Here is a 26757-nt window from a genome sequence, read left to right on the forward strand (position 1 = left end):
AGGCGGGCGGCCCAGCACCCGGGGAGTTAGCAGGAGTGGAGGGCCGAGAGCACGGAGGTGGCCTGCCACTGGCTGACTGGCCCGGGGGCCCGGGCTGGGTGTCCACCAGTGGAGAGGTGGTGACCACCGGAGAGACAACAGGGTGAGCAGAGGCTGCCTGAAGAGACGAGCCCTTCCCTAGCTATGCCCTCCGCTCTTCCCCGAGCCTCTCTCGGCTCTTCCCCGAGCCTCTCTACACGGGGTGAAACGAGGATGTAGCCTAGCTCAGGAGACACATTCAGGCACCCCTGGGTAGGGCCACCACCATTTCTCGTCACGGAACTCTGGGTAAGTCACTTGTTCTCTCTGTGCTTCTGCTTCCTCATCAGTAAAATGGGGATAATATGGTACAAGTTAAAGTATTATTAGGGGCGCCTGGGTGGCTCAGTCAGTTCAGCGGCCGACTTCGGCTCAGGTCATGATCTCGCGGTCCGTGAGGTCGAGCCCCGCTTCGGGCTCTGTGCTGACAGCTCAGAGCCTGGAGCCTGTTTCCGATTCTGTGTCTCCCTCTCTCTGACCCTCCCCTGTTCGTGGTCTGTCTCTCCCTGTCTCAAAAATAAATAAATGTTAAAAAAAAAATAAAGTATTATTAATAACCGCTAACATTTATGAGCCACTTAAAGTATAAGTTCTTTAGGTATGTAAAGACTCATTTAAAACTCACAACAGGGGCGCCTGGGTGGCTCAGTTGGTTAAGTGTCTGACTTTTGGTTTCAGCTCAGGTCATGATCTCCAGGTTCGTGAGTTCGAGCCCCGCAGCAGGCTCCACGCTGATGGTGTGCAGCCTGCCTAGGATTCTCTCTCTCTCTCTCTGCCCCTTCCCCACTCGCGCGCTCTCTCAAAATAAATAAGCTTTACAAAATTAAAAAAACGAAAACAACTCGCAACAATCTTGGGAGGAGCTATTAGTATTCCCATTTTGTCCCTTAGAGCTCAGGAAAACCGAGACTCAGAGGATGAAAGATTAGGCGACGTGTCCTGTGTCACTGAGCTAAGAAGTGGCTTAGAGACGTCTGTCTGGCTCCAGAACACTCCATGAATACTTGCTGTCGAGCCTCTACTTTGTCGAGCATCTACTATGTTCTGGCATCTGGAATACATTCATGAACCAAACAAACAGCCCGGCCCTCAAGGAGCTTATGTTCCAGTTTGGAGGCAGGCAATTGTAAGGGTAGGTAAGAGACGTAGGTCAGAGGGCCTCAAGGAGAAAGCAAGGCAGGGAGAGGTGAGGGAATGTTGAGGGTGAGGGATGAGACTGTAGACACTGGGTGGTGAGAAAAGGCCCCACTGACAGGACTACAAGCATGTGGATACTGTGGCGAAAGCACTTTCTCGGCAGGGGCTCGGGGAACAGTGGGGAGGCCAGCGCGGCTACAGTGGTAAGGGCGAGGCACAGGTCGAGCAAAGGGTGACGATGCCGTGTGCAGGGTCTTGGGGGCCGCGGCAAGGACCTGGCTTTCACTCTGTGAGATGCGCGCCGAACACCTGACTTGAGCAAACCCTTCCTGAAGCCAACCTGCGTGCCAGACTCTGGGAGGCCAAGAGACGCTATGAACCTGACCTCGCTTCCACTTAAGAGACTTGGAGTTGAGCCCCCCACCGCCTTCCACCACTGTCCCAGGCGTGGGGCTGAGGAGGAAGGGGCGAGGGAAGTCTTAAAAGCTTCTGGGAAAGTTTCGTGGGCCTGCACTGCAGATGCCTCCATGGCCCCATGTGAGCAGAGGTGGAAGAGCAGGAAAGCGGAGCGATATGTCCAGAACTGCAGCCAGAGCCCAGGCTAGGTCCTGTCGGCTCCTTCTGGCTGGCCTTGCTCTGTGAATTGTGTGCGAATGGTCTCAAAGTGGGCAGGATGTTCCGTGAATCCTAGATGTGGAAGCGTGAATAAAGACCTTCACCTCTGAGCTTCCATTTTTTTTCCCCTGTAAAAGTGGGGGCAACATTCCCTCTCTGCTCAGGGCTTGTGGGGACTCACGTTCACAGCACGTCACAAACATTCATTCGCTTCATCCTCCCCATGACCCCAAAAGGCAGGCATTACCACCATCCCTTTTTGTAGGTGAGAGATCTGAGGCACAGAGAGGTGAAGCACCTCGCCCAAAGTCACACAGCAGGGTCTAGAGGTTGTGCTTTTCTCCACTAAAATATGTTAACTGGGGGCCTCGCCACCCCTCCTGGAGACACTTGGGAATCAGGGCTGGCAGATAACCTGAGCCCTTGGGAAGGGAAGATCTCTCTGCAGGGCAGTGGGCCCCCGTAGAGAATGGGAAGCCTCCCTTCTATGATGGGGGAGTCGAACAGACCCAGGGGAGCTACTCTGGGGTGGAGATGTGTGCAGTCTCTCTGGGGCCTGACCAGGAGGAGGGGGAAGAAGGCTCTGTCTTGTCCAGTCCCCACGCCCCTGTCCCTCAGGGCCATCCCAAAGATCAGAGGCGGTTGGAACATTCTCTGGCTAATGTCACAGAGACAGCAGGGGGAGGGGGGTCATTGTGGCTTCCTCTGGCCTGGCCCAGCTCATTTGCATACCCCGCAGGGTGTGGCAGAAGTGACAGAGCAAACACTTAAGTATCAGGCACTGTTAAAAGCACTTCACTTGTAACACGTTCGTCTAATCCTCCCCATAACTCTAGGAGGTAGGAGGTTGGAGCTATTTTCACCCCTACACTACATCGGAAGGAACTGAGGCATGGGACAACTGTCTTGTCCAAGGTCACATGGCTAGGCAACGGTACAGGTGAGATTTGAACCCAAGGAGTTCGATGCCAGTTTCACCCAAACATTTGGTGGCTCATAGAGGTGGGGAGTCAAAATCCTCGCTCTGGGCTAATGTGCTGTTCTCAGCACTAAATGAGAAAGCATGGTGCACTTGACATCGAAAAATGTTCCACTGCTTCTTCCCAACCCTGATATTACACGGCTCCCCAAGTGGGGGCTGAGCTGGGAATCTGGACCTGCCCTGTCTCCAGACTGTAGCCAAACTACGTAAGGGCTCTAACGGCACCCTTCAGGCCCACTGCTGCTGCTTCCTGAGACCAGAAAGGGGGCTCAGGGGAGCAGGGGAGCGAGTTGGTGGTTTGGGTGAGACTCAGGATCTGTTGGAGAGGCTGGTCCTGGCTCTGGCCTGATGCCCAATCGCCGGGGACAGAATGCCTTGGGAACTCAGTCAGCAAAAGCCTGGCAGGTGCCTCACCTAGAGAGCAGAGGTGGGAAGGAAGACGGCCTTAACTACAGAACTATGGCCAAGCAGTCCTAGATCCCACCCCTTGCCACAGGGTAAGGTTCTGGAAAGGCCCTCATAGACTCTCAGGCTTGAACCCCACCCCATCCTGCCCAGACTCGTAGCAGGGCCATGCTTCATACTCTCAGGCACCACTGGCTCTCAAACACTCCCTTCCCCTTTCTCGGGGATAGCAGAAGCCCTGTGGTCTCCCCAGACTGGCTACGGGAAAACCAAGGCTGCATTATCACCAAGGCTTAGTCACCCACTTACCAATGCCCCTTTGAATATAAGAGTCAATAGTTACTGAGGACTTTTGACATGCCAGATCTCGTCCTAGGCCCTCTCTTCATGCTTTAGCTCACTTAATCCCCCTGATGACCTTGAGGGAGATATCATCCTTGTTTTGCACATAAGTCAGTTGAAGCTCAGAGAGGATAAGTGACTTACTCAAGGTCACACAGCAGCTATGTGGGAAACCCTGGCCGAGTCCAGAGGCTGTGATCGTAACCATGGTGCTTTGCTATCTCCTTTGACCTCGGGTTTCTATAGACCTTCATCCAGGAAGACGGCACACTCCCTTCCAGGGCCATGCCCAGTGGCTGGAGCCCAGTGCTGGCCCCTAGCCCCTAGCCCCGCCACTTGGCAACACCCATTGGCTTCATTAATGCTTAGGGAATGTCAATAATTTTGAGGGACTCTTGCATCTAGGCCCCCATCTCTCCTGCCTGACCAAAACTTAAAGCAGCTTGGACTCAGTCCTAGAAAGTTAGAGCAAGGAGTGGGCTGATAGCAGAGAGAACCTCTAGTCTAATTCCTCTGGACACCTGGGTAAACTGAGGCCCAGAAAGCAGTCCTCCCCCAAGAGTCCTCGGCAGTAGCTGGGCCTAGCGCCTTGGACTTTTGCTCCTGAAGTGGAACAATTGAAAACAAGTTTTTGGTGGGTGAATCCTTCTAGCGCAATGAACGGTCACAAGACAGAGCCTAGGGTAAAAGTGGGGCCAGGCTGGGATGCTGTGGCTAGAGGAATTCAAGTTCACTTCACCACTCAGCCCTGGAGGGACATTGCTCTGTGCAAGTTCTCACTTGACCACGAGGGAGGCAGGGAACACCCGCATGTGCAAAACACACACAGATGAAGGTCACCCGCTGAGCAAACATTTTCTGGCCTCCCCCTGGGCTGGCAAAGCCAGATGCCTACAGGAGGGGGTAGCAGGTCACATAAATGAGTAAGCAGGCCAGTTGAGGCCCTGGGGTGAGCTGGAGGGCAACTGCCCTAAAGAAGGTGGTGACTCTTCAGCTCTGGCCTGGGGTTGCCACACCATCGGAGTCTTTAAGAGGCTCCAAAAATCAGTATTTGTATATGAAATTGTATGTGTTTTTTTTTTTTTTTAACACTGGTAACAAATGCAAACATGAGAAAAACACTGATTGGCTCAAGAAAATGCATCTAGAAGCTGTATTTTCCAACAGGTGCTGTACAGCAGGCTGGGCTCTAGGATGGACACAGCCATTGCAACCCGGACAAGATAGACCCGGTTCCGTCTCCCGGAGCTCAGGGTCTAGGTGTGGAGACAAGGTCTCGCAGCACATGTAGACACGTGCCACTGTCTCCAAGCCGCCAAGCATCAACCAATCCAGCCCAGCTCTGCACTCTCTCTCTGGCCAGGTCAGATCAAAAGGGGAGGTGGAGGCAGAAGGCTGTTCCTGAGCCAGCCTATGGCAGGACTTCTCAGGTTGAGGGAACAGCCCCCCAGTGGCGGGAGGGAGTCAGAGGACACCCAGAAGTGTAAGAGGTGAGTGAGGAGTGAGGGTTGATGTTTGAGAGGCGGGTTAGGGCCAGAGGGCCAGTGTCAGGCCTCAACACAAAGGGCTTGGTCCTGTGCTTTATTCCAGACTCAGTGGGGAGCCACTGCAGGTTAGGGAGGAGGGGAGATCTTACTCCCCATCCCCTCTTGTCTCTTGATGGTTTTCCCTAGGCACGGTGAGTCAAATCTCCGCAATTTAGTGTCAGGCTCCACTCCCTTGCCTGTGGGTCATATGATAAGGCCCCGGGGCTCCCGGGAACCCATTGGAAATGAACTCCTTCAGAGAGGGAGAAGACACACCTGGGTGCTCCTTGTGGCCCAACTGTGATCTATATACTGCAGAGTGAGTGGCTCACTCTCTGTCATTATCTCTGGGAGATGCCACACGCTTGCCCAAGGTCACTCGGTCACCCGGTCTTCCGAGCAGCTGGCCCCTCCACAGCTTGGGCTGAGGGGGTCTGGCCTCAACTGTCCTTGAATGTGCAGGAGGGGCTGCCGGAGGTCTGGCCTGAAATACCCCAACCTCTTCTCCTGCTAGTCACATCCTCTCCCTTGGGTCAATGCCAGCAGCAGGTGGGGTGGGGGCACTTGGTATTGGGAACGGCGGAGAAGAGGGATCAGCCTCCAGGCTCAGGGCCCCCAAGAATGCAGCAGGATGAGGATCAGATGCTTCAGGTGTGGGGTCAGAACTGGTCAACTGGACCTGACCAGGTCTACCTCCACTGGCCCAACAGAGAGTGGTCTGGGCAAACGAAGAGCAGCCCCAGGGTCTTACGACCAGAAAAGACCAGTAAAAGGGGATCAGGATGTCGTGGGGGAAAAACAAACACACAAACCCTTGACTCCGTTGCCTGGCACATCACAGACACTAGCTAGAGGTTTGTTGAATGAAGAAATGAACAAAGGAACTCCCAGTGGGGCTCCCTGTATATCAAGTCCTGCCTTCCTCAGCATCACTGCCTGCCTGCAGAGGGCTCAGAGAGAAGAGACTGGGGGAAACCCCAGCAGCCCAGAGTGTGTTTCCTCAGCACCGTCCAGCCCCTTCCCAGGATCTCTGATCCAGAATTTCAGGGTACAACATCCCCTGGGCCTCTCGTCTTCCCACGAGCTGCAGGGCCTGGGGTTCGGGACGTTACTGACAGCCAGGCTGGGCCCGGCTTTGTAGAGCCTGGAAAGCTAAAGCAAAAACCTAGAATGGTCCCTTGGCTGTCCAGGACACAGTGATCCAACCTGAGGTTTGGCCCTGGGTATTATGGAGGTCAGGAGGAGAAGGCAGTCTTGGGTTTGCTGGCCCTAGGGCACATGGGGACAGAAAGGTGCCCTGACCTGAAATGGCTTCTTCGTCCAAACTACCTCTCCTCCCCACAAATCAGTGCCTCACTTTGGAAAGAGCTTGCCCCCTCCTGCAAAACATACAAAGTATGGCTTGGGGGCGACCTTCCCTGTGGCCTGGGTGGGGGGCAATGGAGTCACAGAGAAAATATGGGATTCCCACCCATTCTCTCAAACACACCCCTTCCTTGCCCTCTCACAGACAAAGACACACACCCAAAGCCCAGGCCATCGCCCTAGGGCCACGCACCGCAGGCCCCCCTCACCTGTGGACATCCCCAGATCTCCTCCCAGGGGGACTCTGCTTGAAAACTCAGCCCGGCCTTGCGGGGAGGGGTATATATACTCCAAGGGCCGAGAGTCCAACAGCTCCAGGTTCACAGTTTTTTGCAGGGCGTGGGGGGAGGTGACTCTCCACCCTATTCCCTCCTCTCCGTGGCATAAGGGGCTCTGCCACTACTCCCCTGCGAGGTCGGGGAGCAGCGTCCAAACCCCAGGGCTGGGGGTGGGGGGTGGGGGAAGGGAGAGGAGGAGGGGGCGGCTCCTCCAGGCGAGACACAAAGAGACGTCCTTCAGCCTCGGCTCCATGGCGACGCTGGGGAGGGGGCAGTGCGCACCCAATACTTCCTTCCCCACCTGGAGGGCTAGGGACCTCGGCGGCCACTCACCTGGGCCCGGCTTACCTGGGCTGGGGCCGCGGGGACGCCGCGGCAGGGGGCCTGGGCGCCGTCTCGGTTTCCGTCAGCCCGGCCCGGGGGGGCTCAGGGCGCCACAACCATGGGCTGGGATGAGAAGGGCGCCGCGAGGGGCTCAGTCGCCTGGGTCCTGGAGCTTTGAGGGGGGCCCCGAGGCCTCTTGCTGGTGAGGGATAGCTCTTGCTGTCCTCGGTTCCCTAGATTTGGGGTTCCTGTGTACCGGAATTGGGGGGGTCTAGGAACCCCCTGATCTAGGGGCGTTCTGAGCTGAGTCTTCGTGTCTTGAGGTGTGGAGTTGTAATGACCGGGTTCTTGACAGGGGGTCCCAGCAGTGCCGGAGGAGGGGGTCACTGCGTTCTAGGTCTTGGGGGGGGCCCGATTGAAGAGGGGGAGTCTTAGCCGTACCGTAGGGAGGTCACTGTCTTCCGAATACGGAGGAAGTCTCCGCTTTCCCCAGCTGGGGAGTAGCTCTCTGTTGGATCTGGAAGGGGTCTCCCGCTTTCTTGGGGGTCTCTGGGTCCTGGATGTGGTGGAGGGGGGATCCCCGCGCTCCCCGGCTGCGGGGGCTTGCAGAGTCCCGGCCACCGGCAGGAACTGGGAGGAAGCCCCTCAGCCGCTGGGGGGCTCCGTTGCCGCCGCTACGAGCAGCCCGGCTCTGCGGTCCCGGACCCCGGCCTGGTCCGGGCTCTGGCTGCGGCTCCGGCTCGCGATCCGCCCGGTTCTCGGGCCCCGGCCCCGGCGCCCGCCCGGGCAGCGCTCCATCGCTGCATCGCGGCTCCGCCCTCTGGCCCGCGCGCACCTGCCCGCCAGGCCCCGCGGCTCCGCCCTCCGGCTCGCGCGCCGCCGCCCGCCCCTTTGTCCGCCCTGCTTGGCGCGCGCTTTCGCGCACGCGCACTCCCCTCGGCGCGCGCTCTCCCTCCCGCCGCGCCCTCCCGCCGCGCGCCGCGGGGCGCAGATTCTCCCCGCGCCGAGGGAGCCGCGCGGCGCCCCCACCCCGCCTTCCGGCCGCGCTGGGTCCTAGCGCCCGTGGGCGCCCTCTCCACCTTCCCACCCCCGTGTTTTCTAGGTCAGAGCCCACGAGGGGGCAAGAACGAGGTTAGAGAGGACTCGAGGGAGTCTGAGAGGGTCACCTGGTCCAGCCTCCCGGGCCCTACGGGACCAGACTGCCCTAGACTGTCCCAGTCTGTTCTTGTAAGGCGGAGCATGTGTCTGTTTCAAGGAGGGAAGCAGCCAAGCTCTGCAATCGCGTGTGCATTCATTCATCCATTAGCCTGTCTACCCATCCAGCCAGCCAGCCAGCCATCCATCCCTCCCTCCCTCCATCCTAGTTTGAGCCAGACTTCGGAGAGCTACCAGTCTACTCGGGGAAGAGGTCGTCAACTGGGGCCTCGGGGGCTGTGACCAGCCCAGGGTAGGGTTTGCGACTCCCGCTGTGAACAGTCGGTGACTAGTCCTGGAATGCTGCTGATAAGCTCAGCGCTCACTGGAGAGAAAAGAAAGGGGATTCCAAACAGAGGGAGCAGTGTGTGCAAAGGCACGTGTGAAGGAGCATTATTTGATACTGGAAACTGGCTTGGAAGGAGGTGGGGTAGATGAGGTTGGCGATGAGATAGGGACCACTCGTTTCCCCGCCCCGGGCCTTACTCCCTCTCTTACCCCGATGGGTAAGAGCCACACTGTTTCATTAATGAGAAAGCCCCGACACACCTTCCATATTTCCTCTCTTTGTTCAGGCTGTTTCCTCCACCCAGCATACTCTTCCCAAGCACCCTGTTTTTTAGATCTTTTGGAACAAGGGATCGTAGACTCAAGCACCTATGGGTCACAGAAATTAGTGACTGGGCTCAGGCGTCGGGTGACCGGAAGTGGGGGACAGGAGGCAAACTGGAGCGTCATGGGCTTGTATGGACGGATGATTTTTCAAGAGAAGCAGGAAGTCCATATAGTGTCTTCCAGCTTTTCAATATTGGAAACTAATTCCCAAGTTTGGAAATACTGAATGGGCCAAACGAAACACACTTTGGGGTCAAATCTAGCCCAGGGGCCATCATTTTGCAACCTCTGCTCCTGAGAATATTGCCTCAGTTCCCAGTTTTTCTCGCTCCTGCTTCTTTCTAGACTCTTTTGTTCTAGAATCCAAGTACTATGTGACCATCAGCTCTGCAAAATACAAGATGGATTGGGTTGCTCCTTTGCATAAAATTGCCAAGGACACCCTGTTACCTCCAGGGCGAAAAATCTAACCTCCTTATCCTGGTGTTTAAAGCCCGTAGACTTTGGGCCTCTACCCCTTTCTTTACTGAGGTCCCCTCTTCTCCATTAAGCCTTGAACTTAGCCTAGAATGTGTGCTTTCTCATAGCGATTTGCCTTCATACGCTTGGTTTTCTTTGTTTAGAAACACTTCCCCCCTCTTTTTCGTTCTCTGAACAAGTTATCCTCTGAGATATCTCTTCTATGTCTGCCTTTTCTCTCTCACCCCTCCCTGTCCTGCTAATGTTCCAGAGTTTCAACTTTCACCCTTTGTTCTACTCCTCTCCAAGTAAGGCCTTATTGACCCAAACTAATGGAGGGGTTTGGGTTATGGGGCAGGCAGAAGCGGGGAGAGGAGAGGAGAAAGGAGAGGAATGAAATGTGTTCCTGGGTCTAATAAACCGAGAGGAAACTGAGACCTAGAGAGGGGGTAGGAGCAGAATCTGGCCTTGAAATGCTCTCAACCACAGTTATTAAGGGTTATCAAGGCCACCTTGTGCAGAAGCCTTCCCCGATTCCTCACCTGGGGCATTTGATTACCTACAATCAGAAAATGTTTGCTAAGATGTATTGTGGGTATTCAAACGCCCTTCCCCAAACCCCCAAGCTCTGCAGGGTGAGAAGTCCTGGTCCCCAAAGGGGGTACACTCTGACCAGGGGATACATCAAGGGTCTCATTAAAACTTAAGCTACGGCTGCTGCCAGGGTACTTTAGACCCCATGTGTTTGGAACTGACAGGCAAGAAGAACAAGTCCCTTCTCTGGCAGTCAAAATCGACCCTAATCAATTACTAAAAGTTACTAGAAGTACCCCCGATTAGTTACTAGAAGAAGGCAGGGCTGCTTTTACAAAGTGGGAGCCGGGAGAAATACATGTGGAACCCAGTGAACCACTGGAGTGATCCCTTGGTTATGATAACCTAGAGCTTAGACCCTTCAGGACTGAAGGGTTGGGTCACAGCACCCGGTGATCCATCAAGACCAGGGAAGGTGATAGCTGAGAGTGTGGATAATTAAGAATGGAGAGTGAAGGGGGAAAGGACAGGTACCGGTTACCCGGTTACGGCCCTGAGATCAAGTACAGGAACGGGGGAGGGGCTATAGTTCACATCACTAACCACCCTCCTCACAGTTTCCATTTAGAAAGAGAGGCATCCACGGAGGAGCTGTGTGGCACGAGGCGGGGGATGTGGCAGCCACGAAAGTGCACCATCCAGACCTCTGACTGCGGGGCTGGTGACTGCCCAGGGCAGCGGCGATGGGGTCTCTCCACGGTTCACAGAGGGGTCTCCACTTTACCTTCCTCTAGCTGGTCCCAGTCGATGACTGGGTGCAGCCAAGACACCAAAGCATCCAGCTCCTTAGAGACACAGAGCTTCCCTGATGGGCAACTAGGGATCGAGGACTTCCCACTGGCTCCATCAAAACTTTCTTAGCATTCTCATCCCACCTTCCTTCCTTCGATCCTCATTCCAAGCTTTGGATCCGTTGAGCCCGACGGTTTGCCCAGCCTCCCCCAGCTCCCTTCTGATTTTCCCGCCCAGGCATTTTCCCCAGCAGGATGGATCACTTGCACATCTGACCCCGTCTTGGCCCGCTTCTTAGAGGACTGAACCAACACAACATATCTGAAGACAGGAACTAAAATAGCTATGCCTAACGCTGCGGTCCCTTTTCCCTGACACCTGGGGATAATCCAGTCTTGCCAGCTCAAAGTTTTGCATCCACAGCATTGCGGCCCTTCCAGAGAGGGTCTTGGTGGGTATGATCTGGGTAGTAGAACACAAAGATAAAACTCAGCTCTGATTTCCATAATAACACAGAAGAGACATCGGGAAACCCCATTTGGGTTTCCTCTGCCAGGGGCCCACACCCTCTTTGATGCTGGGGAGTCCTCATACTCCCGGGCAATCAGTTTGCTGCTCCCTGTTCATGGAAGCTCGTGAGGCCAGTGACCCCAGGACTTCCCTTTGGTTGCCTCTTGTATTCACTGACGAATCACAAATCTCTGTTGTGGGGATCAGGGAAGGAGTCAAAACAGAGTCCCCGTCCTTTAGAATATATACCTCCTGTTTCAAACTATACGAGTTTGGGTAACTCAACCGGCCGTACTGAAAGTGATCTGTTAAGGTGATATGTCGGCCAGGGGTGCCTGGGTGGCTCAATTCGGTTAAGCGTCCGACTTCAGCTCAGGTCATGATCATGCGGTCCGTGAGTTGCAGCCCCGAGTCGGGCTCTGTGCTGACAGCTCAGAGCCTGGAGCCTGCTTCGGATTCTGTGTCTCCTTCTCTCTCTGCCCCTCCCCTGCTCTTGCTCTCTCTCTCTCTCTCTCTCTCTCTCTCTCTCTCTCTCTCTCCGAAGTATTTATTTAATGACTAAACATTAAAAAAATAAAAACTAAAAAAGATGATGCATTGGCCATATTGATAGTCCCCAAAGCTGGGGGAAAATGATGGCATTTGGGGATCTCCCCAGAGTGGTCTATGTTCTATGATGCTCCTAATTGCTCACGTTGTCAGTTATAACAAAGAGAAAGCTTCCTGGCCTGTTGGTCCGCATTACGATGGTACGGGAAGAACCTTCGGCCCTGATGGCCACCTGCACAGGATACTGCTGCTGGTGCCCAACTCGTCAGCATGATCAGAGATCCTGGTGGCACTGGTGACTGAGTAGTTCGGAGGGCTGATCAGGTTTAAGAAGCTGAAGATGATGATGTTTTGAGCAGAGGTTATGGAAGGCGTTCAGCGCCAGGAACAGGAGCCCCCAGGGCCCCTGGGAGACACAGATCAAGCTATGGCCAATAATGAAAAACCAACAGGTCCACCAGAACCCAAGATGGATCAGAAGGAAGACAGCGGGGCAGCCCGGGACATACAGCGGCTGCAGGTGATGGATCTTTGAATCTCTCGTTACCTTTTTTGGAGGATATATTCTGAAGTGAGAAACACAGTGTTCCAGCAAGAGTCCTGATGAGCTCCCCACCTCCCGCGTCCAAAGACAACTCTGTGACCGCGGCCAGCAAGATGGCACCGGATAATGGCAAGTACAGAATAATGGCGGTGCAGAGAGGGAAGGGCCTGCTTCTTTATGATTGCGCAGAGCTGCTGAGTTGTACTTGGAGCGGCTTTGAAGGGAATTCTCCTCCCTGTAGCTGAAAGCTTGCCAACGGACATGAGAAAAATATCTCTAAAATCGTGAGAGTGGTTGCTCCCGGAGATGGGATCCAGGAAATGGGACTGGGGTCGGGGTAGATAATGGGAATTCGTCTTTCTGTGTCACGTGTTTTCTTTCTTTCTTTCTTTTTTTTTTTTTAATTAAAAATATCTGACACAGGGGGCGCCTCGGTGACTCAGTCGGTTGGGCGTCTGACTCTTGGTTTCGGCCCAGGGTCGTGAGTTCGAGGCCCGCATGAGGCTCTGTGCTGACAGCGCTGGCCTGCCTGGGATTCTCTCCCTCTCTGCCCCACCCCCTCCCTCTCTCTGTCAAAATAAATATATAAACACTAATTTAATATTTATTTAAAGCCAGATCCAGGAATGATCTAAAATGACCCCACCTCTAGGGGCGCCTGGGTGGCTCAGTCGGTTGAGCTTCCGACTTCGGTTCGGGTCATGATCTCGCGGTCCGTGAGGTCGAGCCCCGCGTCGGGCTCTGCGCTGACAGCTCGGAGCCTGGAGCCTGCTTCCGATTCCGTGTCTCCCTCTCTCCCTGCCCCTTGCCTGCTCACACTCTGTCTCTATCTCTCAAAAATAAACATTAAAAGAGTTAAAAAAAAAAAATGACCCCACCTCTCCGTCTCTGAGAAACACAGGACTGGGTAGTACCTTTCGCTCTCTGGCCCCCTGCCCCTCACACCTGTGGCGCTCCTTAGGCCTGGATGTGGCTGTGAGTGTGGATGTGGAGTGCGGATCTGATACGTCCTCCCGTCCCCCCCGCCCGTGTTTATTGCAGAGCATCAAGAAGCATCCTCTGGAATCCTCGGAACAGAAGCAGAGCTACTCAGAACCGCTTCAGTCCCAGCTCCTTCGTCGGGGATGGGTCACCAAAGCCATCCCCGGGAACGCAGGCCTTTGGAAGGAAACACGTGCTGTCTGGTGCACGTCCCCCGGGGTCTGGATTTAATGATGTCCTAGTTTGGGTTTCCCAGAAACGGACCCTGAGACAGGGATTTGAGAGGAAATAGTTTATTTGGTAGGTGATCTCAGGTAGGGGAGTGGAGAAGTGAGCCAGGAAGGCAAGTGCACACTGTGGGCGACAGAAAGGGAATCCCAAGGGGGAGGGGGCTCTCAGAGACAGTGTAGAATGCCTACATGCGTAGACCATGTATGATACTCCAGCCCCCCCCCCCTCAGGCATCAGTGAGAGCGGCCCGATCAGATAAGGCCCCCAGGAAAAGTAATGAGAATGCTGGCAAGTAGAAGTGGGGGAAGGGCCCAGAAAGACTGGATGGGGAGCTGACGGTGGGGCCAGCCACGACCAGCACTTACTGCCCCGGGTCCCGGGGCTGGCATGATGTGCACATTGCCAAGTGGAGTAGAACCCTCTTATCCGGCATTCTCTCCGCCATCTTTTAGCAACAGAATCTCAATTTTCCCTTGGGGACCCATTTTCCTCGACATACCCTTCCCTATGCACTAGGGGGTTCTCGGCGGGGGGGGGGGTTGCCCACCTGTTCGGCTCTAGGAGGGGGCTTGCGACCCAGAGCCTACCAGTGTATTCCACCCCCCTGGCCATCCTGATTGTTTCTGAGATAGGCCTGTGCCCCAAGCCAGGCCAATAGGATAGAACTCTCCTTCCATTGAACTGTAGAGAGAGGGAGAGGTGGGTCTGGAGTTAGTACCACCGGGGAGACTCAACCAGAGGACGAGGCCGAAACGACAGACGGCAGAGCCGGGAGCCGAAGAGTCAAAACCCTCATGCCATCACCTGAGCCCCTGGATCTAGCCACACCCGAAGACTCCGGATTGTTCAGGTCCGTAACCCACTGAAGTTCCTTTTGCGCTTAAGTCAGTTGGACTTGGGTCCCTGCCACTTGCAACCCCAAGTTCTTTACGCTGCGTATAAATGTGGGTTTCTAAAATGTTTACAAACGCAGGGGTAAATGAAAGATTCTGCCATCTGTCCCCATACTCACTATTTCCTCAGCATCCAGGTTGTGAAAGGGAATTCTCAGAGGGCGTTCAGCCTCCCCAGGAGTAGGAGGTTCAGATCCTGGGAGTCCAGCTCGGGCTCCCTAAAGGCAATCGTTCCTAAGGCCACACGAGGAGCCGGGTAGGTTCACAGCTGAGCGTGCTGGTGGGTTCCTGGGCTGCCACAGGGGGCCCCTTTCCCTTTAAGTTGCAGGAACCTCCGGGTTCTTGGCCAAGACATGGACGCAGTCATTCATTCATTCACCCTTGATAATAGGCACGAGGATAAATAGGTAAGTTACGCAGACAATCCTGGCCTTCAGGAGCTTTCGGCCCAGTGGGGGAGACACTGTACTCATCACACCAATGAGTGGCAAATTCTAGCTGAGACCAGACTACCAACGAGAGACAAAGGTCGGGGCTTTCTGGAGGAAGTGACGGCTGCACTGGGATTGCCAGGGGCGAGCAGGGGCTCCGTAGGTAAAGGGTAGGCAAAGGGCCGTCTCGGCGTTCAAGCCCTTTCTCCCCACTTCTGATCCGTCTCAACCAAGCCATCCTCACCTCCTCCTCTCCCCAGATGCCATTCGATCTCGTTTCCTTCTCCCTCCCTGTCTCCCTCCCTATCATGATTTCTCGATTTCTGATTTCTATCTATTCCTGCCTGTGGGCTGCCGCCTGGGAGGGGCCCTGTCCTGGTGTCCTGGGACAACGGCGGGGGGGGGGGGGGGTTGGGAGAGGGGTGGGGGTGTGGGGAGGGACACAGGGCAGAGGTCTGGGTGGTAGAAGGGCCCGGGGGCCACGCCCCAATCTATTCCCAGCTTCGTGGAGGCTCGGACTGAGCCTTGAGCCTGAGCCGGGGCCTGGAGGAGGTGGGCAGGGTGGGAGCAGGAAGGGGCTGGGTGGAGCCAGGCCTGCAAGCCCTAATTAAGTCAGTTAATTAGGTGGGGAAGAGAAGCCTGTGGGAGTTAATGAGCTTGGCTAATTAAGTGGATCCTGGAGAATGGCTCAAATTCTGGTGGCTGGGGAGGGATGGGGGCTTAGGCAGGATGGAGGGAGGGGGAGTGGGATGCCTGGTGCCTCCCAGGTGTCACCAGGGTCTGTCTGCAGCCACCACTGGGGTCTGAGGCCACTACCGAGAACTTCAGTGACCATCGGGGCGTGCAACGCCCCCCCTCCCCCGCCCCCGCCACCAGGGACTGGTCTAAAGTTACCATCAAGGCCCAACGCCCTCACCAAGGGCATATATGCTATTGACATCTGGGCCTGAGGTCATTATCGAGGCCTGGTCCCGTGTCACCCGTCCCTTGGGGGTTCAAGCTAGGTTCCCTTTGAGCAGTTTGGGGGATGGGGACAGAAATTGAGCCCTGACCCAGGAACCCTTCAAGGCAACCAACACAATCCCTGTGGTGGGTGGGGAGCCATGACCGCCACGCCCACATGCCAAGTTTAAGTCTGCAAAGCATTCCCGCTGTCACTGCCAGCAGGGGGAGCTGCAGGGCTCTTGTCCCAGCTCACAGATGCGGCAACTGAGGCCAGGGAGGAAGGAGCTTGCCCTGGCTCTTCCTCAGCCTCCTGCTCACGGTGCAGACCCGGGAGGCAGGGCCGTGGTCGGGGGGGGGGGGGGGGGGGGAAGGGGAGGAAGAGGACAAGGGAATGTTCTCTTCCAGGCCTGGAGCCAGTCACCTGCTAGGCCACCAGCTGTTCCGGGAGCCTGGAGGCCTTCTCTTGCCTGAGCCCTGTTTCTCTCTGATTGTGGGGTCCTGAAACGCCACCACCAGGGATCCTGGGGCAGTGAGGTCTACCTGATACCAGGGCCGGCTACAGAATGTGGGCCTCCTGTTCAGGAAGCAGAAAGAAAGCTTTTCCCTTCTACCCAGCTCGCGCGCGCTCTCTCTCTCTCTCAGCCTGTCATGGTGGTTTTTTATTTGTTATTTAAGGCCATGCTCCCTTGGGCGTGGGGATATGCGGGGGCCAGTGCAGACCCTCACAGGGGCCCAGGGCCACCCCGCTGCACACTTGGTGTGGAACCTGCCTGCACCCAGGCCCCTGCCCTACAAAGACCAGCCCTGGTGACTGGGTGGGGGCAAGGAGTGGGGAGCTGGGAGCCCCCCCCAACCCAGGGGGGTGTGGGAGGGTGGGATTGCTTGTGGCGCAGGCTCCGTCCTCCCAACAGACCCCACTTACAAATTCAAAGATGAAATTATGAAGAATTGCCCGATGCCACCTACAGAGCAGCAAACCCCAAGTTCGGGGCCCCGCGTGACGGCACTGGTCACACCCAGCCGGACACACACAACCTGACGGTCGTCGCGGCCACTCTGCACGCTCGGTGAACTGCCCCCAGTTCACCTACTTGCTCATTCATTCATTCATTCATTCATCAAGTATTTATTGAGTGCCTCCTCCACGCAAAGAACAAAACAGAAAAGATCTCTGCCCTCATTCATGCTAGTGAGGGAGAGAAGGCAACAAATGGGGTACCTGAGTAAATAATTATGCTTCAAGGGATTCGAGTGAGGGAAGAAACAGAGCAGAGAGGGCAAGTCCTTGCAGAGGAGGTTACATTTGAGCAGAAACTTGAAGGGGAGGGAAGGAGCCATACCGATACGAGGGGTCCAGTAGGCCAGCCACGGGCAACAGCCAGCGTAAAGGCCCTGGGGCCAGAGTGTGCGTGGTGGTGGGGGGGTGGGGTGGGGTGGGGGTCAGGAACAATGAGGAGGCTGGTAAAGCATGAGAGGAGATGAGAGGTAATGGGGACAGTTCACTCAGGGCCACCATAATAAGCCTTTGGCTTTGACTCTGAGTGAGGTGGGAGTTTATTGGAGGGTTTTGAGCAGAGGAGGGATGAGCTTTCGACGTTAACGGGCTCCCTCTGGCTGCTATGGGACAGATAGCCCTGGGGGGGGGGGTGGCAGGAGAAATGAGGAGGCTCCTCACCCAGTTGGGTGAGAGAAGACGGCAACTTGGAACAGGGCTGCAGGAGGAAAGGTGGTGAGAAGTGGACCTCTGCTGACAGACTGGATGAGGGGGGTGGTGTGTGTGTGTGTGTGTGTGTGTGTGTGTGTACAGTTTACCCTGGGTACCTGGACCATGAATTTCCACGAACAGGTGAGGACACTAAGCAGCTCTCTGGTCCCCAGGATTCTGTGCCCTTGAGAGTCGGCTGTCATTTTGGGGGCACCCCCCCCATACCTCTACATTTCTGCCTGCCTCGGGCCAGCTGCTGCAACGTGGAAAAGTTTACATGAACGACTATGGATGGGGGACATGGCCTGGGCGGGGACAGCGGTAAACCCGAGAGCCCTGGTTTATCTGAACAGTGAACCTGTGACCCTGTGACCCACTGTTGTCACATGGGAATGTGCACTCAGGCTCTCAGAGCTTGCAATTTTTCAAGAGACGTTGGAAATCTAGATCTTAGGACGCAATGCCCTGATTTTTTAAATATTGGCAAGTCAATTCTTTTAATATTTACTTATTTATTTGGCGGGGGAGGGGCAGAGAGAGAGGGAGAGAGAGAATCCCAAGCAGGCTCCATACTCAGTGCAGAGCCGGATGCCGGGCTTGATCCCACAAAGGTGAGATCATGACCTGAGCTGAAATCAAGAGTCAGACGCTTAACTGACTGAGCCACCCAGGCACCAGGCACTGAGGCACCCAGGCACTTACCCAGGCAAGTACATTTTTTTCTTAATTAAAAAAAATTTTTTTTAAAATATGTATATATTTTTGAGAGACAGAGAGAGACAGAGCATGAGCAGGGGAAGGGCAGAGAGAGAGGGAGACACAGAATCCAAGCAGGCTCCAGGCTCCGAGCTGTCAGCACAGAGACTGATGTGGGGCTTGAACCCACGAACCACGAGATCATGACCTGAGCCGAAGTCAGACGCTTAACTGACTGAGCCACCCAGGCGCCCCAGGTAAGATTTTGATGTCAGGGCAGGCTATACCCCTGTGTGGGACCAAAGATAGGACAGGGGCTGCTTCCGTAGGCCCTCTTCCCATAGCAACATCTGCATCTGGGGTGTCTGGAAACCCAGATCCCCCTGGGGCGTGGCTTGATAGGTCAGCTCTTGGAAGGTCTAGGCAGGAGCCGGGGTGAGGGGCCGTTAGAACAGTTGGCAAGGAGTGACCCCTGTGAGCCCTTTGGGTGCCAGGCAGTGGCATAGCTCCAGGGATGATATGGTTCCCAGGCAAGGGTTGCCGCTGGTCCTCTGGGCACCCCAGAGCAGGGAAGAAGGTACAGTGGCCAGAAGGGTGAGACCGTGGCCAAGAATGAGCCATAGGGTGAGATTTGCTCCAAGACAAGAGAACCAGCATGAAGGGAGGGCGCCTGGACTTCTCCTTGTCCCTGCCCTAGAGACCACCCTCTACCCCAGCCCCTGCTGTCCCCAGACTCCCCCCAAAAAGCCCACCTCCATTTCTCCATTTCCCTGGACCTGGGCTGGGCTGAGGGGCTGCGGGAGAAGCAGAGAGAGAGGGAGAGAGAGGCGATAGCAAAACTTCCTCCGCCATCACGTCGGGTCAGCATCCCCGTGTGGCCCTGTGCTTCCCAGGTGTGACCTCATTCATCCTGCCAACGTCGGAACGACGGCTGTGCCCATTTTAGTGCTGACGAAAATGGGTCACAGAACAGCTGGGTAACCTGGCCAAGGTCACAGGGCCTTGGAAGTAGTGGGAACTGCAGTTAAGCCCGGGGGTGTGTGGCTACAAAATCTAAAATATGAACACAGAAACTGTCAGATAAAAAGAGTCCAGAGCCTCACCGCCGGCCACGGGCTGGGCCAGTCGCTGCATGTGTGAGCGCAGCGCTCCCTCTAGCGGCTGGTCTGACACGGTGCAGGGAGGACTGGGACTCTCAAGCGCGCGCGCGCGCGCGCGCGCGCACACACACACACACACACACACACACACACACACACACGTTTACTCTCTGGTTCTCCAGAGGAAGACCACACCATCTCCATCTTCTGCTCCCCTACAGCCCAGGACCCGTGGCCTCTACCCAGCTGGTTCACCCAAGGCCCCTCTCCTTGGTCAAGGGAAGCTTGACCTTGGTCAAGCTGCGCCAACCCCGGGGCATCTTCTTGCTGCTCCCCTGCTTGTCCCTTTCTCTCTGTCGATGCCTGGGTCTCTTTGTCTCCACCCGTGGTTCTCTCAAACTTGGCTACACGTTATAACCCGCTGGGAAGCTTTCAAAAATCATGATGCACAGGCCACACGGGAGAGGGAATGAATCCGTCTCCTCTCACCATCTTTGATTTCCAGGGACGTGGGGGGGGGGGGGGGGGTTCCGGGAAGCCTACGGCGGGCCTCTCGGTTTCCCAACGTCGTCTGCTTCCAAGCTTATACCCCAGATCTCACCGCCCCCCCCCCCCCCCCGGAGATCTCTATTTTGTTCAGTGTTTTCCAAAACCCTTCCATCCCCTTCACCACTTGTTATGATACCCGGCTGTAGCAGCTCATCGAGCTCATGGAGACCATCACCCCTTTCCGCCACCGCCATCCGTCTCGTCCCTCTCGGTCTCCGCCCGACACCACCAGAGCTGCTGCCCGGAATCCCCGCTCCCCTGCCCACCTCCGTCGTGGCAGTACCCGCTTGGCCATCACCGACTCTCTGCCTGCACCGAGCAAAGCCGACACGGCTCGGAGCGTCCCACACCGGCCTGGCAGCTTCCTTTCTGGTTCATGGTCTTTTTCTAAAATTGTTTTTAAGTTTATTTCTTTATTTTGAGAGAGAGGGAGGGAGCGAGAGAGAATCCCAAGCAGGCTCCGCCGCCGTCAGCGCAGAACCCCCTAGGGGGCTCGATCTCACCAATCGGGAGAGAGCGTGACCTGCGCGGAAATCCAGAGCCAGACGCTTCACGGACTGAACCACCCAGGCGCCCCTCCGGTTCGGTTCGTGGCCTCGCAGGGGCGCTCATTGCTGCCGCGCAACCCCCGCTGGCCTGCCAGCTGCTTTTCCCCCCCCTCTCAGAGAAGGGAAACTTCCATTCCCCTGTGAATCTCCTAGGGATCTCGGCGAAGGCCAGGCCCCTGCGTGTCTAACCCGCCCCGAGGCGGTGCCAGTGCTTCCGGTCTGCGCCCCTCCCTCTGAGCCGCAAGGTCTTGGACGACTCTCTCCCACCTGCTCCTTTCGCCTCCGACCGCGGCTCCCACTTCGCGGAGCAAACAGATGGATCAGACTGCCTCCCGCCGGCAAAGCGCAAACCCACCCAGCTGCTCACTTCTCGCTTCTTCCCATCTGCTTTGGGTGGGGGAAGCTCTCCTCCCGCGAGGCCAAGCCTCCCTTGGGACCTCGTTGTCTCAGGACTCCGCTCCCTCCCTGCCCCACCAACCTCCTTCTGGCTCCAGGACTGTTCCCACAGCAGGCGGCGGGCTGGGCATCGCCTCCCTCACCCCACGCCTCCAGCTGTTTCTTGGACCCCCCCCCCCCCATCCCCCTGCACAGTGTGGAAAGCTTCCCGGCAGAGTTGGCTTCTTGTCTCTGCCCTGCCACCTCCAGTTCTCCGCTTTGTGCTTCGTGTTCTTTCCACTATCCTTTTGTAAATATGGCTCTGATTTGTAGTCAAGTTCAACGTGTCCGTTGCTTAGAATCAAGAAAAGCGCAGCACCCCCACCCCACCCCCATTTCCCACGCCCGAAGGGCAAGCCTTTCAACTCGGGGCAATTTTTACTTCTGTGTTTCCTACAGAGCACCTTCACTTTGCTTCTTGCCAGGTTTAGGCTTTCGCTGTCGACTTCCTACTTGGGAAGAGCAGGATTTAGCTCCCTTCCGTTCCCCCCCACCCCCCAAGTTTCCTATCCCTGCCCTCCTAATACAGTCGTATCAGAATATTTCTGGTGCTTACACGTTGTGGAAACATTGCGGACATGGAAACATGTGGCATTGTATGGTTTCTTCCCCCCTTTTCCTTTTTTATAATAGATTTTTTTTTTTAAGTAATCTCTAGGCCGAACGTGGGGCTCGAACTCATGACGTTGAGGTCAAGAGTTGCACGCTCCACCGACGGAACCAGCCAGGCGCCCCTGGACTTTATCTTCTAAAGCAGTTTTAGGTTTAAAGAATTGTGAAGAAAGTACATATCCCGCCTCCTCCTTCCAGGATCCTATTATTAACGTGTCGCATTAGGGCCATACGTTTGTTACAATGGATAAAGTAATACACACACCACCATTCACTATGGTTTGGGGCACCTGGGTGGCTCAGTCAGTTGAGCCGCCAACTCTTGATTTCATCTCTGGTCATGATCCCAGGGTTGTGAGATCGAGCCCCGCGTTGGGCTCTGTGCTGAGTGTGGAAGCTGCTTATTAGGATTCTCTCTTTCTCCCTCTGCTCCTCTCACGGTTCCCCCTCCTCGCATGCGTGCGCGCGCGCGCGCACACACACACACACACTCTCTCTCTCTCTCTCTCTCTCTCTCTCTCAAATAACATAAATAAAATAATGTTATAAAGTCCACAGTTCACCTGAGGGCTCACTCTGTGCTTTACGTTCTATGGTTTTTGACAAATGCATGGTGTCATGGACCCACCCTTGCAGAATCATACAGAATAATTTCATTGCCCTAAAAAGCCCATGCTTCACCTGTTCATTCCCCTGCTCCCTCCCCACACGCCCCTGGCAACCACTGATCTTTTTACTGCCTCTGCACTTTTGGCTTCTTCAGAACGTCATGTAGCTGGAATCGTAGATTACATACCCTTCCGGACTGGCTTCTTAGCAATATGCGTTTATGGTTACTCCATGTCTTTTCATGGCCTGATAGTTAATTTCTTTTTATGGATGAATAATCTTCCATTGTATGAATGCACCACAGTTTATTTATCCACTCCTCTGTTGAAGGACATTTTGGTTGCTTCCAAGTTTTTGGCAATTATAAATAAATCTGCCATAAACATTCATGTGCAAGTTTTTGTGCGGACATAAGTTTTCAACTCATTTGGGTAAATCCCAAGAAACGTTATTGCTGGATCATATACTAAGACTCTGTAAGAAACTGTTGGTCTGTCTTCCAAAGTGGCTGTACCACGTTACATTCCTGGCAGCAAAGAATGAGAGTTGCTATTAGTCTCACATCCTCACCAGCATTTGGTATTATCAGTGTTTTGGATTTTAGCCGTTCTAATAAGTGTGTAATATAGTATCTCACTGATGGCTTAATCTGCTATGCCCTAAGGACATATGATGATGAGCATCTTTTATACGCTTATTTGCCATCTGTATATCGTCTTTCTTTCTTTTTTTTTTTTTTTTTTTAATTTTTTTTTCAACGTTTTTTATTTATTTTTGGGACAGAGAGAGACAGAGCATGAACGGGGGAGCGGCAGAGAGAGAGGGAGACACAGAATCGGAAACAGGCTCCAGGCTCCGAGCCATCGGCCCAGAGCCCGACGCGGGGCTCGAACTCACGGACCGTGAGATCGTGACCTGAGCTGAAGTCGGACGCTTAACCGACTGCGCCACCCAGGCGCCCCTGTATATCGTCTTTGGTGAGGTGTGTATTCCAATCTTTTGCTCATTTTAAAATTGGGCTGTTCGTTTTCTTACTGTTTTTTTTTTATTTATTAATTTTTTTTCAACGTTTTTAATTTATTTTTGGGACAGAGAGAGACAGAGAATGAACGGGGGAGGGGCAGAGAGAGAGGGAGACACAGAATCGGAAACAGGCTCCAGGCTCCGAGCCATCAGCCCAGAGCCCGACGCGGGGCTCGAACCCACGGACCGCGAGATCGTGACCTGGCCGAAGTCGGACGCTCAACCGACTGCGCCACCCAGGCACCCCGCTTACTGTTTTTTTTTTTTAAAGAAATCTCTGTATACTTTGGATAATAGTCCTTTATCAGATAAATAGTTCTTCTGCATTTCTTTTTTTTTTTTTTTAATGTTTACTTATTTTTGAGAGAGAGAGAAAGAGTGCAAGTGCAAGCAAGGGAGGAGCAGAGAGAGAGAGAGAGAGAGAGAGAGAGAGGGAGAGAGAGAGAATCCCAAGCAGGCTCCATGCTGCACGGAGCCCAATGTGGGGCTCGATCCCATGAAGATCCCAATGAGATTATGGTCTGAGCCAAAATCAAGAGTCGGATGCTTAACCAACTGAGTCACCTAGGAGCCCCTAGATAAATAGTTCTTTATCAGATCAATTATTTTTGCAATTTTCTCCCCATTCTATGGCTTGTCTTTTCATTCTCTTAACAGTGTCTTTCACAGAGTAGAAGTTTTAAATTTCAAGATTCTTGGGGCGCCTGGGTGGCGCAGTCGGTTAAGCGTCCGACTTCAGCCAGGTCACGATCTCGCGGTCCGTGAGTTCGAGCCCCGCGTCAGGCTCTGGGCTGACGGCTCGGAGCCTGGAGCCTGTTTCCGATTCTGTGTCTCCCTCTCTCTCTGCCCCTCCCCCATTCATGCTCTGTCTCTCTCTGTCCCAAAAATAAAATTAAAAACGTTGGAAAAAAAAAAATTTTTAAAAAAAAATAAAAAAAAAAAAATAAAAAAAAAAATAAATTTCAAGATTCTTTCTCTTTTCTGCACAAAAGTTTTTTTTCCTATGTGTTTGTCTCATTTGATCCACATTCTCTCCTACTTGTGTAAATCTCTCACGAGTTCAAATACTTAGGCATTCTATCAATTTCATCTCCTTAAAGAAATATTTTCTAGAACCTTTTGTCTTATTTCACAATTTTTTTTTAGGTAGGCTCCATGCCCCTCAGTTGGTTGAGCATCTGACTTTGGCTCAGGTCATGATCTTGCAGTTAGTGAGTTTAAGCCCTGTGTTGGGCTTTGTGCTGACAGCTCAGAGCCTGCAGCCTGCTCAGATCCTTTGTCTCCCTCTCTCTCTGCCCCTCCTCTGCTCATGCTCTGTCTCTGTCTCTCTCTCAGTAAATACACATTAAAAAAAAAATTTTTTTTTAAGTAGGCTCCATGCCCAATATGGAGCTTGAACTCACAATCCTGAGATCAAGAGTTGTGTGCTCTACCAACTGAGCCAGCCAGGTGTCTCCCTTCTGAGTTATTTCAATGTGAAATGCCTGTCTTTTCATTTCCCTTCACCATCATCTGGGAGATTTCCTTTACCTTCAAAATTGTGGGGCCCTTGTAAATCTGAAATAATCTTTTTCCTACTCTCACTTTATGGACAGTTTGGCTAGGTATAGAATTCCAGGCTGACAATCATTTTCTTTCATACTTTTGAAAACAGCTCCACTGTCTTCTGGTTTTCCGAATGGCTGTTGAGAAGTCTGATGCGATTTCGATTCTGGATCCTTTGTAGAATCTTGTAGAATATTTTTCTTGTTCCTGTATTTTAAAATTTACTGGTGACTAGCCTTCGTGTGGGTCTGTTTTTATCCTGTGATTGGACACAGTGGACACTTTCTACCTGGAAATTCAGGTCTTTCCATTCTGAGAAATATTGGAAATATTTCATTATTTCCTGTCTTCTCTTTCTGGGACTCTCTTATGCAGGTGTGAGATTCTTGCACTGGTCCTCTTATTTTCTTACTCCTTCTTTCCTATTTTTCACACAGTGGCAGCCCCAGAGGTGCCCTGCTGGGTTCTCCCTTCCAGAAGAACTTGTCACTCAGCTGTGAGGAATGCAGGTGGCTGACAGCCTCCAACCACAGGACCTTTGAGATCTGTCACAGCCTCTGAGCTAAGACCAAGGTCTTCTTGGGCAGCCTTAGCCAGCGACTGAGCTCAGCAGACACCAAGGTCTGGCCATTTCTGCCATCTGAGGGGGTCCCTCGGATGGACAGTCTTTGTTTTGGGAGCCCCTCCTGGGTTGGCCAAGACTTTGTTTGGGTCAGCATCCAGGTCAGGTGCTCTCTGCTTAGATCTGTTTCCATCTAGCATTCATTTCACAGGTGTCAGATCTACATCATGGTTTGAAGACTCTCCCTACCTTATCCTGCTTCCTCTTCCTTAATTTTCATGGGCATGAGCCATCGGACACTTCTTGCATTCCTAAATCTGTGTCACGACGTCTGTGACTGGAGAATCCAAACCTACACATGTATCTTTACCCTTTTGCTCTACTTTTTGAAAAATTTCTTTAACTTTATCTTCTCAGACAGTGGTCAGCAAATTTTTTACTCAGGGCCCAGTGGGAAATACTTGAGGCTTGTGGGCCATATGGTCTCTGTCGCAACTACTCAACTCTGCTTGTGTGAAAGCAGCCACAGGACATAGTAAATAAATGAGTGTGGCTATGTTCCACTAAAACTTTCTTTCTTTCTTTCTTTCTTTCTTTCTTTCTTTCTTTCTTTCTTTCTTTCTTTCTTTCTTTCTTTCTTTCTTTCTTTCCTTCTTTCGAGAGACTGTGTGTGCACGCACACAGGTGGAGGAGGGGCAGAGGGAGAGAGAGACAGAATCTTAAGCAGGCTCTACACCCAGCACTGAGCCCTACTTGGAGCTTGACGCCGGGCTTGATCTCACAAGCTTGGGATCATGACCTGAGCCAAAATTAAGAGTCAGATACTCAACCTACTGAGCCACCCAGGCACCCCGCCAATAAAACTTCATTCAAAAAACAGGTGACAGGCTGGATTTGGCCTGCAGGCCATAATTTGCTGACCCCTGTTCTAACTCTTTCAAATATGTTTTCCATTTCTGTACGATATTCTTAGTTTCTAGGTACTTTTTTTTTTATTTGTCTTGTTCATTCTCAGAGTGTTTTTTTCCTTTCAGGATAGCAACTAGTTTTTGTTTCATAGTTGCAATGTATTTTCCTAAATTTCCAAACATAATCATAATCATTTTGTTTTTAGGCTTTCTGTCCCTTGTGTACTCTGTTTCCTCCAAATTCTGTTTTTCTGTTTGTTTTTGCTCTGCTTCTTATATTACAGGTTTTTCTCCAATGTTGACGGTCTGTGGTTACCTGCTCATACTTAAAAGATTTAAAAAGAGCCAATAGAATAGTGGCTGCCTCTGTGTGTGTGTTGGGGCAGGAATGGATTGGGGCATGACGAAACTTGCAAAGGTGTTACCTTACATGGCAATGTTCTAGATCTCAATTGAGGTGTGGGTTACACAGGTGTATACATTTGTCAAAACTCACTGAGAGGCACCTGGGTGGTTCAGTTGGTTAAGGGTCCAACTTCAGCACAGGTCACCATCTTGTGGGTCATGGGTTCGAGCCCTGCATCGGGCTTTGTGCTGACAGCTCAGAGGATGGAGCCTGCTTCGGATTCTGTGTCTCCCTGTCTCTCTGCCCCTCCCCTGCTTGCATTCTGTCTCTCTCACTCTCAAAAATAAAATAAACATTAAAAAAAAAAACCTCATTGGGACGCCTGGGCA

General features: G+C 53.5%; 1 protein-coding gene across 2 annotated transcripts in view; it reads right to left on the reverse strand.

Moving 5' to 3' along the window:
* SBK1 (SH3 domain binding kinase 1) overlaps nucleotides 1-26757 on the reverse strand; it is a 47753-nt gene that overhangs the window by 14377 nt on the left and 6619 nt on the right. The window contains exon 1 of one of the 2 annotated variants that reach the window (XM_058711733.1): nucleotides 7077-7299. The exons of the other annotated variant lie outside the window; for it this stretch is intronic. The gene's annotated coding sequence lies outside the window, so the exon portion shown is untranslated. Of the gene's footprint in view, nucleotides 1-7076; nucleotides 7300-26757 lie in introns of those variants that run through there. 2 annotated transcript variants of the gene reach the window in all.

Source organism: Neofelis nebulosa, chromosome 18 (genome assembly GCF_028018385.1).
Source record: "Neofelis nebulosa isolate mNeoNeb1 chromosome 18, mNeoNeb1.pri, whole genome shotgun sequence".
Lineage (NCBI taxonomy): Eukaryota > Metazoa > Chordata > Mammalia > Carnivora > Felidae > Neofelis > Neofelis nebulosa.